We start from the raw sequence: 20,855 nt of genomic DNA on the forward strand, positions 1-20,855 counted from the left end.
TTTGATTTAATTTATATATAATTTTAAGCTAGTAAAACATCAATTACCCTAGAATGTTCCCCACTGCTAGACGTTTTTTGTTGAAATTGCTTTACACACCTCAGAAATGCTTTGCAGCTAGGCCTTCCAATTGATATGATTTTTCTGCAATTCTAGATGTCAAGTTTCTATTCTAGAGTGATGGAGATGCAACATTGCGTGTTGGTGGGAATATCTTCAAGTTTCTATTCTAGAGTGATGGAGATGCAGCATTGTGTGTTGGTGGGAACATAGACTGGTACTCATATTGGGCTATGCATTTATATACACCCTTTGGCTCTAGTTTTCCAACCATAAATCTCTCTGACAAAAGCATTGTCTTGACCGGAACCCTTCTTATGGTGACAATGACAAGAACTTCATGCAGAGACCCCACATTTTGTACATAATTCTCAATAATCGGTGGTAAGCTGGAAATAAGGTCACTGCAGAAGAAACAAATTCCTGGTACACGTGAATTCACCCTGGCAAGCAATCCATTCAAACCTTCTATGCTGAGTTTTCTCCGTGATAAATATTTATACTTTTCTGTCTTCCATAGTTCCAAGAGAACATTATGGTCAGAAAAATTGCTGCAATTAGGAAGGGACACCAACCTCCTTGTGGTACCTTATTCAATACAGATGATAGATAAATGCCTTCAGAGATAGCAAAAAACAGAGTTAAGGGTAGTATAAGCAAAATATTTTGTGTAAACAATGTCCTGTGCACTATTTGTCATAGATTATCCTTCTAATATTCTCACCAGCGAAGGAAAAAAGTTTTTCCAAGTCCCAAAAGTCAATAAAAACAACATATTATCAATACAACAATGCAAAGGTTTCTATCTTCCTATATTTTACATCACAATTGAGCATCAAGGGCTGGCACTTCCAAAGGAGCGTGATCAATTCTTCTTAAAATTCGCCAAAACCAAAACAACACCATCAAGACTAGTAACAATATAGGTAAGAAAAATAAAATATCTAACCATATATATGCTATTATTCTTCACTGGTAATCCATAAGTGGTGATGTTTCAAGAGCTGATGCAGATTCAAGCAGCAAGCTAGCCAATGTTGTCAATTTGTTGTAAAACATTTGGTAGACAAACTTCGAATCTCAAATTCACCAAACAATGAGCACGATTAAATAGCTCTAATTATCTCCATATAGCCCAGCTCACATATTCACTATCAAAATTAAAGTAAATTAAAAACGCTCTCAAAACTTTCACCTCTTCCAAAACGTAATTTAAAAACACATTGTGACATCTTTTCCATCTTTTACCTATCTAATGATAACCTAAAAATCACAGAACTTTGGTATTTTTCTTCTACAATGCCAAGATTTCGAATCATGATTCATATGTATGGTCTATATAGACTCAAAGGTCATGCATGCTCATTAGTCTCCACCCTAGATTGATGTGCAACATGTCTACTAAATAAAAGCATAGATAATCTACAATAAATTTAAAAATGAATGCATATTTAAAACATGGTAAATGCTTATAATTTTCATTATATACTGAATATCAGTACATTATGATATGAAATAAGGGAACATTTTTCATCCCCGTGGTGGAAAGTAAGCTCGAGGGAAGCAACTAAGAGCCATGGACTATTTTATGATTGAGAATGTAGTTGTAATCAATGCTTGATTGGCTACAATGACTGCTAAAGTGGCAACAATGAACATTGACCAATACACAGGCTGTGGTATTTTAGTTCTTTCTCTATAGGCCAACTGCCAATCAATTTACAAATGAAAGCAAGGTCAATGAAAGCAAGGCTTTCATTCGTCTACGATGATCCTCTAGACATTTGGGTGGAAGTATAAAAGTAGGGTTTTGAGGAGCTTTAGGAATCCTAAAGCAAACTGGTTTGCCATTGCACCCCAAAAATAGGGGATGAAACTCTTGGTTTATCATATCTGATTGAACTTGAAAGGGAACTTGCAACAATGTTTTTGAAGGAGGAGATGTTGGTCCCCTCTTTCAACGCACTCATGTTTACGCCCAACAAAACAAAACTATAATCTAGAAAAGAAGGCCAATACGTACAAGAAACCTTAACTATGAAACCTCTATCAAACTCAAACCAGGAATCAAAACCGGGGAGCAAAATTTTATTGAAACCACTCAAAACCTACCCAATTCTCCAATCTCTACCGCGAGCTGTTCATGGACAAATCTTTAGTTATTGAACACTAAACAATTACGTTTAAACCTACAATTTTTTAAACATAATCCCTACATATTGAATTTATATTTTTCATAAATGCTCAAGACAAGAAAGGTCTAAGCAGAAGATTGGAAAAAATTTAAAAAAAAATCAAAAACCACTTTAGCCTTGAGTGATTTAAAAAGTATTGGAAGGAAAAAATTGAAAAAATAAAAAACTTCTTTAAACAAGATCAAAATAATCTGGTTTCTCTGCAAAATCCTTTCAGAATTCGAGTCTGGAATTTAACTATACATAAACTATGACCAATACAAACACGATTTTCTAAATGTATAAAATATTGACATGTTTTGTAAATTTTCGAGCAGCTAGAAAACACACAGAATAAAAACCTAACCTTACTCGGCCTGTCTCCGATTACTTCAGAAAATAGCTCAAATTGGAAGGCTGAAACAACAAACAGACTGTCAAAACAACCATGTCATACCCTGCCATGGTCTAGACACCTCCTAGACTCTGTTTCCATAATCAGTGCGATGGACCGCTTCTTTGTTCAATTCTCCTGAATGACAGCTTTGAGGAATCAAGGGGCCGACCTGACTAAACAAACCCTTGGCCCTAAAAATTTGACAGATGAAAGAAATGCTCACTGTGGAGAGCTAATGATCCTCTGTTCCATTAGTATTGTTTTCGCTTGTGAAAGCTTCTTGGATCTTTTGATCGTTGTCCCAGGAAGAAGGAATACAAGCATGGAAGGGCAATTGTTGTGCAAGTAAAAGGGGCATTTGATAATAGTGAAAGCATCCCATTTATCAACACATACATACACCTGATATAGTTGATGCTATTCCTCCTCGCTTCTGTTGCATCAGATTCTTGGCAGTTGTCTAGTGCTTTCTACCATAAATTTAAAAATGAATGCATATTTAAAATATGGTAATGCTTAGAATTTTCATTATATACTGAATATCAATACATTATGATATGAAATAAGGCAACATTTTTCATCCCTGTGGTGGAAAATAAGCTCGAGGGAAGTAGCTAAGAGCCATGGACTATTTTATGATTGAGAATGTTGCTGTAATCAATGCTTGACAGGCTACAATGGCTGTTAAAGTGGCAACAATGAAAATTGACCAATACACAGGTTGTGGTATTTTAGTTCTTTCTCTATAGGCCAACTGCCAATCAATTTAGAAATGAAATCAAGGTCAATGAAAGCAAGGCTTTCATTCGTCTACGATGATCCTCTAGACATTTGGGTGGAAATATAAAAGTAGGGTTTTGAGGAGCTTTAGGAATCTAAAGCAAACTGGTTTGCCATTGCACCCCAAAAACAAGGGATGAAACTCTTGGTTTATCATATCTGATTGAACTTGAAAGGGAGCTTGCAACAATGTTTTTGAAGGAGGAGATGTTGGTCCCCTCTTTCAACGAACTCATGTTTACGCCCAAAAAAACAAAACTATAATCTAGAAAAGAAGGCCAATATGTACAAGAAACCTTAACTATGAAACCTTTATCAAACTCAGACCAGGAATCGAAACCAGGGAGTAGAATTTTACTGAAACCACTCGAAACCTACCCAATTCTCCAATCTCTACCATGAGCTTTTCATGGACAAATCTTTAGTTATTGAACACTAAACAATTACGTTTAAACCTATAAATTTTTAAACATAATCCCTGCATATTGAATTTATATTTTTCTTAAATGCTCAAGACAAGAAAGGTCTGAGCAGAAGGTTGGAAAAAAAAAAAAAAAAAATCAAAAACCACTTTAGCCTTGAGTGATTTAAAAAGTATTGGAAGGAAAAAATTGAAAAAATAAAAAACTTCTTTAAACAAGATCAAAATAATCTGGTTTAGAATTCCAGTCTGGAATTTAACTATACATAAACTATGACCAGTATAGTAAACTATGACCAATACAAACATGATTTTCTACAATTCCTTGAAGCAAGCTCTGAAGCAGTCCATTATCGTCTAAATGTATGAAATATTGACCTGTTTTGTAAATTTTCGAGCAGTGAGAAAACACACAAAATAAAACCCTAACCTTACTCGGCCTGTGTCTGATCACTTCAGAAAATATCTCAAATCGTAATGCTAAAACAACAAAAAGGCTGTCAAAACAACCATCTCATACCCTGCCATGGCCTAGACACCTCCTAGACTCTATTTCCATAATCAGTGCAACAGACCGCTTCTTTGTTCAATTCTTCTCAATGACAGCTTTGAGGAATCAAGGGGTCGACCTGACTGAACAAACCCTTAGCCCTAAAAATTTGACAGATGAAAGAAATTCTCACTGTGGAGAGCTAATGATCCTCTGTTCCATTAGTATTGTTTTCGCTTGTGAAAGCTTCTTGGATCTTGTGATCGTTGTCCCAGAAAGGAGGAAATACAAGCATGGAAGGGCAATTGCTGTGCGGGTAAAAGGGGCATTCGATAACAGTGAAAGCATCCCATTTATCAACACATACATACAACTGATATAGTTGATGCTCTCCCTCCTCGCTCCTATTGCATTCGATTCTTGGCAGTTGTCTAGTGCTTTCTCTAATGGCTTCTTTGATATTCCTCAAATTGTATTCTCTTCCGTCAGGTTTAATACCTGCAAACAAACTACCAATCACTATTACAAATCTAAATACTGATTTTGTATGAAAGAATTAATTTGGCAATGGTCTCCTAGTATCTGATCACCTGCTTCTTTAAGCGCCCCGAGAATGTCCATATTTTCTCTCAAGGAAAGAGCCGACTCAAAGTATGAATGCTCATCAAGATTGAGAGAGCAAGTGTCGTGCTTCTCCCATTCATGCCCCTAGAATTTGTGTTCATCACTGCTAGGACAGCTTAAAGAATCCCAATATTTGTTCAACTCTATTTTCCGATCTGAAATCTGCAAATTCTCTCACAATACATAAAATTTGGCCATGATCATATAAGTCAAACATTATATTTTATTACCACGCATGGAAAAGTATAGAGTGAGTAGCACCTTTGAGTAATCGAATTCTCTGGAAGAATCACAGAATTGTGGCCATTTCGCGTCACTGTAATTGGGCCAGAGACCATGAATGGAAAAGTCAGAAGCAGGCTTTCCTGTGCAAGGGTAACATCATCCTCTATGAGTATCACAGTATGAACCGGGCCACTGCATTTACAAGCAATTAATTTCCATTAACATACACTACGAAAAAGAATACTGAAGCAGGAAAGGAATTTGATGTTTAGAATCACTTCTTGAAAATGATTAGCAGGTATAATGAATATATACCTGTTGCACGAAATAATAGAAATCCAAGGATCTCACAATAACACCAGTGAAATAGCACTCAAATATGATGAGCACCAAAACTATACTTCAGAGGAAAACCAAGTCGGGCATTTGAAATCCCCCTTCAGACATTCTTATACATTACTATCAGATTCTCATTTGGAAAGGCAGGTAGCCTGCCAGGGGCATGGACTCTGCAGGGCCAGATGTTGGCCTTGGCTGCATCATATCCCTTCTGGATAATCAACTGCAGTGAAACGTATGATAGCGCACCGCACGCTGTGTGGAGAAGGTCCTCCGGTATGAACTGCTCCCATAGCACACTAAGGCTAAGGTCGGTGACCTTCATATCGCCATTTTCGTCTAAAAACTAGTTCTCCGACTTCTGGTGACATGAACCCTCATTCTCCCACTTCTGGTGACATGAACCTTGGCTATGGCAGAAATCGACCACGCTAATCAACTGCTGAAAATAGTTTTTGCTTCCTCTTCCTTCAGTTTTCCCTTCTCAACAACCGGATTGAAGAGTTGGTTTCCTAGTTCGCAGACAGGTCTTTACCTATGCGAATCTAATACCTGAATACCTAACTACCTGCAACAATGCGTAACTACTTTTTTGTGATCCAATGGTTCAACTTTTCTCAATTGTCTAACATATAATCTAACGGTATTTAAGGGCGACAGATAGACAATAAGGGGAGTTCATTTCAGAGGAAACGCCTTACGGCGTTAATATTTGCAAAGTAACTAAGAAAATCTGGGAATATTTTGATTTGCCGGTTTATTTATTAGTAAATTAGCTTATCACTCCAAAGTTCAAGTTGAGATACACTTCTTCACAACTCTTAATTATAATTCAAACCATTATGAGTTGACTCTCTATCCCATCATTCACTATGATTATTGAACAATTTTGCACTCAAGATGATACTCACACCATACCCATATCATGAATCTCTTAAAGCAAGTATGGGTATCCACTAATGGAAGCATCCATTTTGAGGAGATCATCATTTAGTAGTGCATTCCCATCATGGAATGGCTTGGAGAATCCACCATCCAACCAAAGAAACAATGATAACACTGGTAGGTCCTAGATTTCTTTGCTCTCTAGCCAAGCCATCCAATACAATAGTGATTGCTCGACATAGTTATCCTACAACTAATTTTCTTTGCATGTCTCCAATCACCTTAAGCAACAACATCAAATCAATAAAAACACAATGACTGAATTTTTTATTTCCATTCCTAATGATCATCTAGCCTCCTACACTCATGCATGTCCAAACCTAGAAGTTCACATTGTCTCAAATGATAAATTGCCTTATGTAATTGATGCATCACATTGTTGACATATGTTTCCTCCATCCATGTTGCCACCAGACTCAAGGGTGTGTCAACTAACACGTGTTCCCTAAGATTCTCCACTCAACCAATCCATCACACCCCTTCCCTTCTATCTCCTTCCACCATTGCAACACAATTCAACATGTAAAACACATTAGCCCACATTGAAACTATTGAGGCACCATCTCCAAACTTAGCCTCATGATAACTAAAAATCAAGCCCACCATTGAGAAACTCCAAGATATGACATGGTTGGCCCCATTTGCCTTATTAACCCCAACTAACACCTTGGCCCAAACACAAGTGATAGTTTTATCCTTATATTCTTTGAGTTATTTTAGTTTCACTTTTCCAATCTATCGATGAGGTAAATTATCTATAATTGGTTCAATTTGAACAAATTTAGACAACCTTACCATGATTAAGAAAAATCTCTAACCTAAGCACCTACTTGTCATTTGAAAAACAATATCTAAGGGTGCCAGTTTATGCTAACATTACCTTTCCACTCAAATAGAAAATAAAACATGATTTAAAAAGGCTCAACTAAGAGCTTTTCTTAGCATACTAAGCAAATGATTGAGCATTTATGAGGCCATCCAACATATAGTTTTTATTGCTACCATTAGGTTTAACATATAGTAAAATCACTCCAAACAAAATTGAATTAGTACAAGATTGTTTGCAAGTGATTTTACATGACATATCTCCACGCTTAGTGTGGTGCAGCGCTTCCAAACTTGAACACATAAAAAAACTTTCTTTAAATTAAGTCACACTCCAAAGCTTTAATTAAAACAAAACTCTCAAACTTGATGATTTTTTCAAAATAATTACATGACTATTTATTTAGAGGAGAGAAGTCTCTCAAATCTCTTCTAGAGAAAATTCCTCCTAGATATTTGGAGGAAATTGAGAGCTATCCTCTCAATTTTAGGATTCTATCCTAACTTCCCTATCTCCTAATTAATTCTAAAATGACTCACTAATTCTAGAAAATCCTAGATTCTTTAATTAAATAATTACATAAAAATTAAATATGAGATGCTCCTACATCATACTACCAGGGAAGAAATTTCATGCTCTTGTGACCATGAGTCTAGTTGTCGTGTCTTCTTGGATCCCATATATAATTTTGTTCATGTTCTTGTCCCTCTACATCTACTTCTCGAACTTTACTGTAACTCCACTCCTGCTTTTCTGACTGCAAAGCATTTGTCTTCACCATGCTTCTGCTCACAATTTCAAGAGGAATTTTACTAACAACGAAAACCATCAAAAGGCAAGTACATGACTATACTAGTATACCTTCACTCTTATCCCATTCTTGTAAACTTGTTTCCTGAACTTTTTTCTCTACTTCAATGTGTTGATTGAAATTTTTCTTGATGTTTCCAACGAATTCTTCAACCTTCATATTTACAACAAATTTTAGAAGTTGTCCATCCTCACATTCTATCTTTGGTTCATCATCCCTCACGAGCATTCCATTCAAGTATTGTTCTTCATCTCTGATAAGAAAAAAATTTGGATTTTGTTCTCTTTCTTCATCTTTCTCAATCTTCATGACAATTTCAAAAGATTGTTCATCACTTGTATAAAAACCTTTGTGAGTTGCTTCCTCATACTCAGTTGCTCTGAGTTCTTCCTTCAACATGTATCTCACCTTTTGTCTTTGTTTCTTTAAAGTTTGTATGATGACATAGAATTCTCTATCATAAGAAGAGTATTTTTGCTTGGCTTGATTAAGTTTTTCACTGTAGTAGGCAAGTGGTTTTCCTTTTTGACTTAGAACAACTCCTATTGCAATTCCACTGGCATCAATCTCAACCTCTAAAATTCTTTTTGGAGTTGGCCAATTGATTATGGCCTTCACTTTCTCCTGGTCCATATTTAGTCCTTCCCTTAAAATCACAAATCCTAAGTACAATAGTTTTGTCTTCATGAAATTACACTTCTTTAGATTGATTAACAATTTCTTCTGTTGTAGCTTCATTAAAACCATCTTAAGATGTCGCAAGTGCTCTTATTTTGACTGAATGTAGATCAAGATATTATCAAGGTAAACTATGACAAATTTTCCAATGAATCCTTTTAAAACTTCATTCATTAGTCTCATAAAATTTCTAGGAGCATTGGTAAGTATGAAGTGCATTACCAACCATTCATATAAACTATTATTAAAATTAAATGTTGTGTTCCATTCATCACTGTCTCTGCTTCTGATTTGATGACATCAAGATTTTAAATCTATTTTTGAAAAATATGTTGCACCACTAAGACAATCTATAAGATCATCAATACAAGGTAATGGAAACCTGTACCTGATTGTAATTTTGTTGATTGCTCAAGAATCTGTGCATATTCTCCATCCACCATCCTTCTTTGAAGTTAATGCTGTTGGAACAACACATGGGCTTAGACTTTCTGTGATGAGACCTTTATCCAACAAATCCTGCACTTGGTTTTTTATTTCTTCATTCTCTTTTGGAGTCATTCTTTAAGCTGCTTTGTTTGGAAGGCTAGCACCTAGAATGAGATCAATATGATGGCTAATGCTTCTAATGGGAGGCAATTCATGAGCCAAGGCATCCACTGCAATATCAATGAATTCATTCAACATATTTTTAATTTCTTGAATATCATTCAAATTTTTACACTACCTTTGGCTTATCGATCAAGGCAAAATTTATCTCCTCATGCTTGATTTCTTGAAGAAATTCTTTCCTACTAAGTAACATTACTTTGGATTGGTCTTCTTCTAGTGCTTTTTCATTCTTCAAAGGAAAATGTACATGCTTTTCACCATCCTTTTCAAAAGTGTAGGTATTGCTCCTTCTATCATGCATTGCTTTCTTATCATATTGCCATGGCCTTCCAAGTAAGATATGACATACATCCGTAGGCATAAAACTTTGCAGGGAGTAGGATGTTTAGTTTTCTTTAAATTCAACTTTTCTACCATTTCTGTCGATACTAGATTATCAGTACTCCCACTATCAATAATGACTTTACAACACTTTCCTCGTGATTTACAAATAGTTTTGAACAATTTTTTCTTTCTGTGGGTTCCTTTACTTCTTCAACAGATTTTAATAAAGTTCTTTTCATCATCAAAGATCCACAAGTTTCAGGTGCATTTTCACGTGTAGAGGATTGTACACTTTTTGTATCAGTTTGTGTTATATGTGTGCTTCCTTGATTAGAAAATCTTTCTGGAAATTCATTAGCCTTATGACCAACTTTGTTACATATATAACATCTTACCACAAAAGATCGAACTCTGCATCTTTGATATGGTCTTTGTCCTATAATGTCCCCTAATAATAATAAAAATAATCAATAATAAATAATATAATATAATATTAAAATATAAGAAAATAAATGGTAAACAATAAAGAAAATATAATAATAGTAAATAAATAATGAAGAAAATATAATAACAATAAATAAATAAAATAATAAATAACAATACTAGAGTTCTAAATAAATATAAATAAAAATAAACTGTAAAAATAGTAAAAATAAGTAAAGTTAACAAAAAGTAAAATAAAATAAAAAAGGTTAAATTAAGAGAACTATAAAAATAGTAAAAATAAGTAAAGTTGTCGAAAAGTAAAAATGAATAAAATAAGAAAGAATTATATTAAGAAAATTATTAAAATAAGTTAAACTTAAAATAGAGAAATAAAAGTTGCATGTTAACACATGGAGTGTGTGCATGCTGTTCCCCTCCCAATGTTTGCTCTATTTAATATACGATGAGGAAGACGAGAGATCATTCCATGATTCCATGATCCATTCTCTTGGAAGAAAAGTGTTGTGAAACAAAAGATTCCTTGACAGTAGTACATTGATTGAGGGCTCGGGGGTGGCCAGTTGTAGAAAGATTTTGTGCAACTGAGCCTATGGTTGGGTGGACAGTCATCCACAAAACTTTGTTGCGGTTAGCAAGATTCAAATAGTGTTCAACTCCGAAATCACAAATAAGGAATATCATCGCCATAAGTAAATTGTTTATGCTCATATTTCCGATTATAAATTACATAATTGATGTAATTATTTGTATATTTTAAAATCAGGGTTGTTACATATGGTATCGAGCAGGTTTCGACTCTATGTGACCTCTAGGTAAACAAAAAAAAAATAAAAACAAAACACTTGATCTTAATTGTAATGATAGAGAAAAATTTAATAAATAAATTGGAAAAAAAAATATTTCAAGAAAGTAAATAAACTTTCTTTGTTATTAAAAATAACTTGAAACACTTCTGGTTTGCATGTAATTATATATACATGTCTGCTCTTTAACCTACTATATATATATATATATATATAGATATATATATATATATATAATCTTAATAGCATTACATCCATGCATATTCAAAATATATTATAATATCGTTAACTGTATATCTTAATATCATTACACATCCATGCATATTCAAAATATATTATAATAGAGTTACCTACATGATATCTTAATATCATTACATCCATGCATGTTCTAAATATATTATAATACTTGAGCCATAGTTATGTATAAGTGTTCAAGACAACCAAAAATTTCTATATTTTTTATATTTATTTTATTAGTATATATATTCTTAGAATCTTAATAATTCTTAATATATATATTTAAAAAAAAAATAAACAAAATAATTAGTATGTGTGTCCTGAAAACTCAAATTCAAACGAAACCCTGACTACTGTCCTCTAGCTCTGAAGAAACCAGAAACCTGGAATACCGCTTCCTTCCAAACAACCCTTCAAACCACCGTTCCAAAGCTGCCCAACAGAGGCATTCTCCAAAGCTCGAGCTTCTGATAGACACGAAACCACTAGCAATAACAAAAGCAGTTTTCAAACTGTAGAGCCGCTCAAACCCTAAATTGCGAACAGGCTGGAATCTTGAAAACCGGAAAACCGCCAAGATCAGGGGGAGGCCACTTCTTACAGAAGAAAGATTGTGGTCTTAACCAGACGAATTGCGAGGTCAGGGGCTCATTTGCCTCGTAACCATTTTAGAGGCCGGAAAAGAAATCCAAACGCCTTGACTACAGGTTTTCCAAAAGCCGAAGCAAAACCATTGTGAACGTCAAAAACAAACTCAACAAAACCATGACTTTTAGTGCACACAATAATTCAATTCCAACTCTATTGTTTTTGTTCGATTTTCTCCTTAATCTTATTCTTCTCTACACAGTAATGAAAAGATCATAATGTTGTTATAAATTCACTCTTATCAACAAAAATAAAAATTATTATATCCCTAGATTACTTTATAAATTGCTAAAATTCGTTGTGATTTTCTATGATTCTTTTATTTTGTTAACCAAGGAGTTTGACACGATGTATGGCTGAGAATAATATATCAATAATTTTGTTTATGAATTAATAAGTGGCATGGAGTAAATTGTTATAAGATTAATATATATGGTAATAAATAACATGTGTTTACATATATTGATTTTTTAATAAAATTAATATATGGTAATAAATAACATGTGTTTACATATATTGATTTTTTAATATAATTGGAATTTTATTGAATTAGGGTTAATTTTTTAAAGTTAGATTTGAATTATATTTTTTTTTAGGTATTTAGATATAGTTATTAATGAAAAGTTGTTGGAAGCCATAAATAAAGTGGTATTGAAATGTAAATGTTAAAGAAAAGGTTGTATTATGGTTGAATAATTTTAAGTAAATTCAAGTTAGTTTTATAGTTGGTAAGGGTTAATTTAATGAGTTTAATTATTCTAAAACATATTAAGAATTAAGGAAGTCTAAGTATAACAAGTCATAAGTCAAAGTTTAATCATGGTTATTGCAAAAGTGAAAGGTTGAAAATTTAATAGTGGTTATTACTTCAAAGGAAAGGTTTGAAGTGTATCAATTTTCTTGCATTATTTTTGCTTTTGCATGAATATATTCTTAATTTAAAATATGATTTTATGGGTGGTTGGAATTTTGTAATTAACATTCATGTAGAAAATTAGTCATATTATTTAAAATTTTATTGACACACTATGGTACTATGTATGAGGTTAGTCATATTCTTTAAAATTTTATTGATACAGGATTTGTCTTGTGTCAAAGTATTTCCAAATGGGATGTTTGTTATGAAATTTATAAGCATTATAATGGATAATTTTTTTACAATTATTTAATAATAACCCTACAAAATTATAAAATTATGACTCATGATGGTTATATAATATTTTATTTTGAACAGTAGTTTATATAGAGCCCTAAGACATTATTTTACTTTAGATAAATTTATGAAAGCATAAATTAATTGCTAAATAATTATCTTATTAAAAAAAAATTACTAACTTGTTTTCTAGTAATCATATATATATAATAGTAATCACATATATACAATACCTAAAAGAAAATAGGTAGATAAATGGGAAATTTTCAATGACTAGTAGTGTTGGTTTAAACAATTAAATTTAGGTTAGTAATGGATTTGGAGTTACTAACTTCAAATTAGATGACTAACAATGGTTTTTAATGAGTAGCATGAGATGATTGTGATGTTGAATATATTAAATGATTAATTTATTTTGCAAAATGTTTATTGCATTTTCGAGTTAAATTTAGTTATGGTATCATTTGCATGCATTGTTAGTGACATGAATATAGTGGGAAGCTAGCCCTAGAAGGATAAACCCATTATTAAAATGAGAAGTTGGAAAGATAAGTATGTCCACAAGGGTTTTAAGAAATGAAGAAAAGTTTCTATGATTGATAACTAATGTTAACATTGAATAAAGTTATGTAGGGAGAAAGGGAAAATGAGAACCCTACAATATTTCTAATAGTGAAATGAATGGTAACCTTCATAATCAGTGATCAACCGGAAATGATAAGATTAAGAAAAGAGTTATTAAAATGATTGAGTGATATCTGAATTATGGGCATGCATATGTATGATTGAGAAATTATATTCCTTTAATGTATTCAAATAGTAAACGTTGAGTGGATTACTTTTGACAACCCACTTTATTGATTCTTTTATAAGGTCTGTTACCCAAATTGTGATATAGTAATAACATTTCAGGTGCAACCATGTTATGCTTTTAAGAGAGGAAAAAAAAAAACTAAGTTGAATCATGATATCAAGTATGAATATCGATTGGTTCCTTAGCTTTAAAATCATTTAGATTGAACTATACAAGTTTCAGTTGTTATGCAAAGGCCATAAAATGCTTACCAGTGAAGAAGAAAAATAATACTTCTATTTGGAATTACCTATAGAGAATTGTTGTTGTGGTGACATGTATGAAGATATGTTATTATTAAGATTGATATTGTTCTTTATGGAATAAGTTTGACCCCTTAAGATTGGCGGGCTTGACAATTTTAATGAAAGTGTTGTCCGTGGGTTGAGGATCTTGCATTAATGACGTATGGAATCAATGGAAGGCATGAGGGATATGATCTTAGGATAAACATCGATTGAAAAGAATATCAGTATCAATGGTTGTGTTGTGTTGTTATAGGGAGTTCTCCCATAGACTAGAAAGGGAACCTACAAACTTAAAATGTTGAGATTGAACGAGGATGAGTTGTGTAAAGGAAACCTAGTAATGATGATTGAATAGTTAGAGATGATTGAATGATGAATATTATATACCATGGATTTAGAGGACTGTTAAGCTATAGTGTTTGAATTCATAATTAAAATCTATGGGGTTGTATTACTTTGAGGGTGTTCCTTCTCAAGAGAGGAATAATCTCCTACCCAGTCAACTATCATTGATAGTAAAGTCAAGTTCCCCATTGAAAAACAACAATATGGAAATTCTTAGAATGAAGAAGTTGATTAAAGCTGAGAAAACTTCCTTGGGGTGTATACCTAGTGAATAACATGGGAGTAATAGGTTGAACTGTGATAATCCTATGACCAACTTATGCGATGAAGTGAAGGATTTTCTCTCTTACTGGCACGTTCTCCTAAGGATATTGATGGGTGGGTTAAGCAACATGATTGGTACAATTCACACTGATGACTTATATGATTTAAAATGATTAAGATTGGAAGTTGTAGAAATGGCAAGTGATTAATCTAAGAAAATGTTCGAAGGACAACGATTGTTAAACTTATGGAAAAGGAAATAAACTATGTAGAATAACGAGAAAACATTGAGCATGAAGCATACGAACATATGTTGTTGGAAATTCTATAATGAAACTTCAAGAAGAATTATGCATAAATTGACAAAAGAAGAGAGGTCAAGTGGTATTGAGATGAGAACCTAATGAGATAAGTAATCCTTTTGAGGATGTACAGTGATAATTACACAATGATGGATACATTATTAGGGATCAACCAACCATAATGCAAGTTGATTAAGCATAATAACAAACTTAAACAAGGATGACCTAGTGACTTTGTGTCACTAAGTAGAATGGTACTAGAATGGATAAACAAAATATGTATAACAATCATGGAATTTTAATTTGATATCGATGATTATAATTTGTACATCTAGTAATATCTTAAGGATGAATTTCACTAAATTTCCTTGGGGAAGGGGGAATACATGACTAGGTATTAATTTTCAAGATGATGAGGTTTATTTGAAGGCTAAACATGTACTTAAATGATTATACCTACTATGAAAATTGCCAACTTCCTAGTGGAAGGAAGTGGAAATGATTATTGAAAGGTAATTGGTACCTTGATGAAAACATGACACTAATAGTATTGATGAGATAACCTAGTTGAATAATCTTATTTCATCATTGGTATTCTTTTTTTTTTACATAAACAAATGAAATTGATTTTTCTGATGAATCATGAAAAGAATGCTTATAGTGTATTATTGTTCTATATTTGATAAGTGTTGAGATGATTCTCATATTGATGATGTTTCATGATGTGATTATATGTGGATAATGATGCACATGTGGTTCTTATTCGTTCAATTTGATATGATAATGTTGTTGTATGCTCATAATGGATATAATATGCATAGGGATTATGATGTTATGTTGAGGTATATTGACATGTGGTTCATTTATTATGTGATGATACATCTTTGATGTTGAATGTTGATGTTATAACTTAGGAGGATATTATGATGTGAAGCATGTGGTAATTGTATGTAGATTTATGACATGCAGAATTTTGTGATAACAATGATGTTATGTTCTCATGATGACATGCAAGACCTTCCATGTGGATTATTTTCTATGATACTATGATGTTATAGCTAATGCATTAGATGTATGTTGAGATGTGGTGATGGACAGGAAATCCATAAATGGGCCGAGAGGGCCAGTTTATTTGATGATCTTGTAGGAGCCGATACTTGCGAGGGAGAATAAGTAACACCATATGGGCTAGGGACATACTCAATCAACACTACATATACCAGTGGTTCCTTTATCTTGTATAGCTCTTGATGGATAGCTCTTGAGGGGCTATGGGACCATCTTGAGGAGGCCAAGTGCCTGATATTGTAGGCTAGGTGCCTAGTATTGGATTGGGATGCCAAAGTCTGGTGGGGGTGTAAGGACTTTGATGCCTGGGGTTGTGCGCCTTAGTAGTTGTGGAGGGAGTGGGCCAACCTTTCGAGATGCCCAAACTCATTGAGTACCGTACTGGATGCTTGCCTTGGGGCAGATGAGGTTTGAGTCAGGTGCGAGCCTTGGGGCCAGCCTTGGACTAGGATACAGACTGGGGAGGCTTATGCCTGATTCCAAAAGTGGGAAAAAGGACAGAGATTCCTTGAGATTTGCCAGGTGTTGTGAAAAATTTCGATGCATGTTGGTTATACTAGTTTAGTAGAGGGTGTAGGGCAAACATGAAGTAATAAATAACTAAAAAAATAAAATGCTAAATAATTCAGCTTAACTTCAAGACAAAGTTCCTTAAAGAGGGGAAGTATGTAATGTCCCCTAATAATAATCAAAATAATAAATAATATAATATAATATTAAAATATAAGAAAATAAATGATAAACAATAAAAAAAGATAATAATAGTAAATAATGAAGAAAATATAATAATAATAAATAAATAAAATAATAAATAATAATACTAGAGTTCTAAATAAATATAAATAAAAATAAACTGTAAAAATAGTAAAAATAAGTAAAGTTAACAAAACGTAAAAATGAATAAAATAAGAAAGAATTATATTAAGAGAATTACTAAATTAAGTTAAACTTAAAATAAAGAAATAAAAGTTGCATTTTGACACATGGAGTGTGTGCATACGGATCCCCTTCCAATGTTTGCTCTATTTAATAGACGGTGAGGAAGATGAGATATCATTCCATGATTCCATGATCCATTCTCTTGGGAAAAAAGTGTTGTGAGACAAAGGATTCCCAGGCAGTAGTACATTGATTGAGGGCTTGGGGGTGGCTAGTTGTAGAAAGATTTTGTGCAACTAAGCCTATGGTTGAGCGGAGAGTCATCCCCAAAACGTTGTTGCGGTTAGAAGGATTCAAATAGTGTTCAACTCTGAAATCACAAGTAAGGAATATCATCGCCACAGGTAAATTGTTTCTGCTCATGTTTCCGAAATTCTATGTTAAATAGTTAATTAATTGTGTGTTGATTATAAATCGCATAATTGATATAATTATTTGTATATTTTAAAATCAGGGTTGTTACACATCCTCTGAAGTATCCTCTTGATGATTATTTCTGTTGTGAATTGATGCCTTCTTCTCTTTGAAATCTTCCACTAAAAGTTCCTCTGCTTGATTGTCCTCGACTTGATGATCCTCTTCTTTGTCCTCTTTCTCTTTGAATCTACTTTCTTACCAATTTTTCTTCAACCTTAAGAGATACCTGGTAAGATTCTTCAACCATTTTTATAGACAAAATTTTCAATTCATCTTGTATTTCGAATTTCAACCCATTAATGTATCTAGCTATTTTTTCTTCATCTTCTTCCATATGACCAGATCTTATACTCAATCTATAAAACTCCTCTATATGTTCTTTTACAGACATAAATTTCTGCTTGAGCTTTTGCATTTGACGAAAAAGATTTAACTGATAATCTTGAGGAAGAAATTTGCCTTTTAGGTTAGCCACCATTCGATCCCAATTATTGATCTTTCCTTTGTTTCAATTTCTCCTTTTAGCTTGCACGTTGTCCCACCATAACACAACATGTCCCTTTATCCTGGTCACTACAAACTTAACCTTCTTCTCGTCCGCTACACGTTAAAAATCAAAATATTTGTCCATGGCGCTGATCCAATCGATCAATTATTCAGTATTTAAAATGCCTTCATACATAGGCATGTCCAATATTGGTTTGAAACTTATTCCCGCGATCATCTTGACCATCTTCTCTTCTAGAGTTTCTTCTTCAACTTCTTCTTCTGAGCTTTCTTCTGCTTCATTGATATCATCGATGTCGACATCTCCTTGACGTGTTGTCTCTAATGCATCCAATCTGGTTCTAATATGTCTTACTTCATCAAGCAGAACTTGATTTGCAGCTAGTCTTCATCAACCAATTCTAGCTCCTCTAGGTCCTCTAGCTCTATGGGTCATCTTAATTGAAATAGAATCTAGATCAAAATAAACTCGTTTTTTTTTACAAAAATCCTTTATTTAAAATAACCCTCTCAAATATAACAATGCTATATATATTTAAAATAACCTTCTAAAATAATCCTTCCACTATAGCATTCTCTACATTCAATTAATTGCACCATATATGACCATACCATATATATAGACCAAATTTTACACCAACCACATATATATATCCAAACTATATAAAATTCAATGCAAAATAAAGTTCAACATGCAAAATTAAATATTTTGCAGTTCTTTCACTGAACTCGAAAGTAGCATGCTCAATAAACAAGCTGCATGTATATATCAGGGTCCGCGTATCTCTTTGTCACCACAGGTAAATTGCAATCGAATTACAACCATACATAAACAACAATCGAACTACTACAATCTGCAAGCTCTATGGCAGTAAAAAGTTGTTTGTCAGCTCTCTTCTGATGGATGTCAATCGATGTCAATATGATCCAATGCTTTTAGCAAGTGATTAACATACATCAAATTTTGCAACTTAAATTGCAAGCTCACATGATTGCGCATCTATGCAGCCAATGTTTACTTTGTCAGATTGCTAGAGATTATGCACCCATTCAACAACACCAACATTGGTTGCATTCACACAGATCTCAACTCCAGGCCATGTAAAAAAAAACTCACAGAAACTAGAATCTTATTCTAGACCCCCTTTGGTAGAAATCCATGTTGCATCTCTCGACAAATTTTTGTTGCACCTCTCATTGATTCATATTCATAACTATGACTACCTCATAAACAAAATGCAGAGCACTTAAGCGTGGATGTTCTCAACGGGCCACCATTGTGACTGCAAACATATTTTTTTCACATACAATTCCTATCCGAGCTCTAATACCAAAAATGGTGCAGCACTCCCAAACTTGAACAAAAAAAAAAAACTTTCATTAAATTAAATCACACTCCAAAGCTTTAATTAAATCAAAACTCTCAAACTTGATTTTTTCAAAAGATTACATGACTATTTATTTAGAGGAGAGAAGTCTCTCGAATCTCTTCTAGAGAAACTTCCTCCTAGATATTTGGAGGAAGTTGAGAGTTATCCTCTCAATTTTAGGATTTTATCCTAACTTCCCTATCTCCTAATTAATTCTAGAATGACTCACTAATTCTAGAAAATCCTAGATTCTTTAATTAAATAATTACATAAAATTAAATATGAGATGCTCCTACATCATAGTGGCTCGAATGCATTTAATATAGTATAATCTAAAGTTAATTTAGAAAAATAAAAACAAATTTCCCACCTCGATACAGTTACATTACTCTTTATTGAGGTGAGGAAGCTACTTGTCAATGCATTGTATTAATACTAACTAATTAGTTTCATTCATGATCAATGAAATAACTCAAGTGACTTATCAATTGAGCAAGATACACACTAAGATCATATAGTGTTTAGCATTATAAAAGGAGCTTTCCACTAGGTTTTGAGCTTGAACCATCTCTAAATTAGCATATGGTCATTGGATGGATGGTAATTATCTCTTTGATGATTTTAAACCCTCTTGATGATTATGTGATGTCATCAATCCTTGGTTGTAGATAGTTGTAGAATTAGTATTATTGGAATACTAATATGTTGCAAAGTCGGATTGGGATCATGCTTGGTAGGTTTTTAACTTGTTGACCTTTCTTCATCCTGGAAATAATGACCTAGGGTTTTCAAGTACACACTCATCATAATAGTCATTGTTATTTTTGGGGTCAAAAAATGACATTGATATAACATGCTAATGTTTACATGTTGAAAGCAATGCTTTTAGAAAATCATATCTACATTTTTTTTTTTGACATCATTTTGTAAATGTCAATATATCAACATACTTAGGAAATACCAATATTATATCTACATTTTTACAAGTATATCAATATGCCAACGGATTTTATATTCATCACTCCCAAAACATAATTTTAATAGCCCATAGTCATTAAACTAACAACTTAAAAGCTACTTAAGATTAGGACTTGGAACTGTACCCCAAATAAATGTCACTATATCAACATTTACGGTTAGAAAATTTCAACATCTATGTCAGAGAATCAACATACAAATGTCATTAAGGGGGGGCATTTTACCATGTAATACCCATCCCATAGTTCTTCAATTCCTCCCTTTCAAAAACACTCAACAATACAAAGGTGGGTTGCAAGTGGTCTTGAGTTCAATCTTGACAATGTTGATAATTCATGGTTGTACTAGCTTCACAACAATGATGATTCATAATCATTTTCAAGATATTGTGGCCATGAATCATCCTTGTTTCCTAGATTAAACTCATGACTGCAAGCAACACTATTTTGAATTGTTCGTAATATTCTTTTTTAAAGGGGAAAACACAAAATTATGAGATGGGGATTATATAGAAAAACATGCAAAGAAATAGATATATTATCTTATGTTGTAAGAGAAAACTTCATCACA

This window comes from Pinus tabuliformis, chromosome 8 (assembly GCF_031772625.1).
Source record: "Pinus tabuliformis cultivar Carrire ecotype Pingquan chromosome 8, CPIR1, whole genome shotgun sequence".
Lineage (NCBI taxonomy): Eukaryota > Viridiplantae > Streptophyta > Pinopsida > Pinales > Pinaceae > Pinus > Pinus tabuliformis.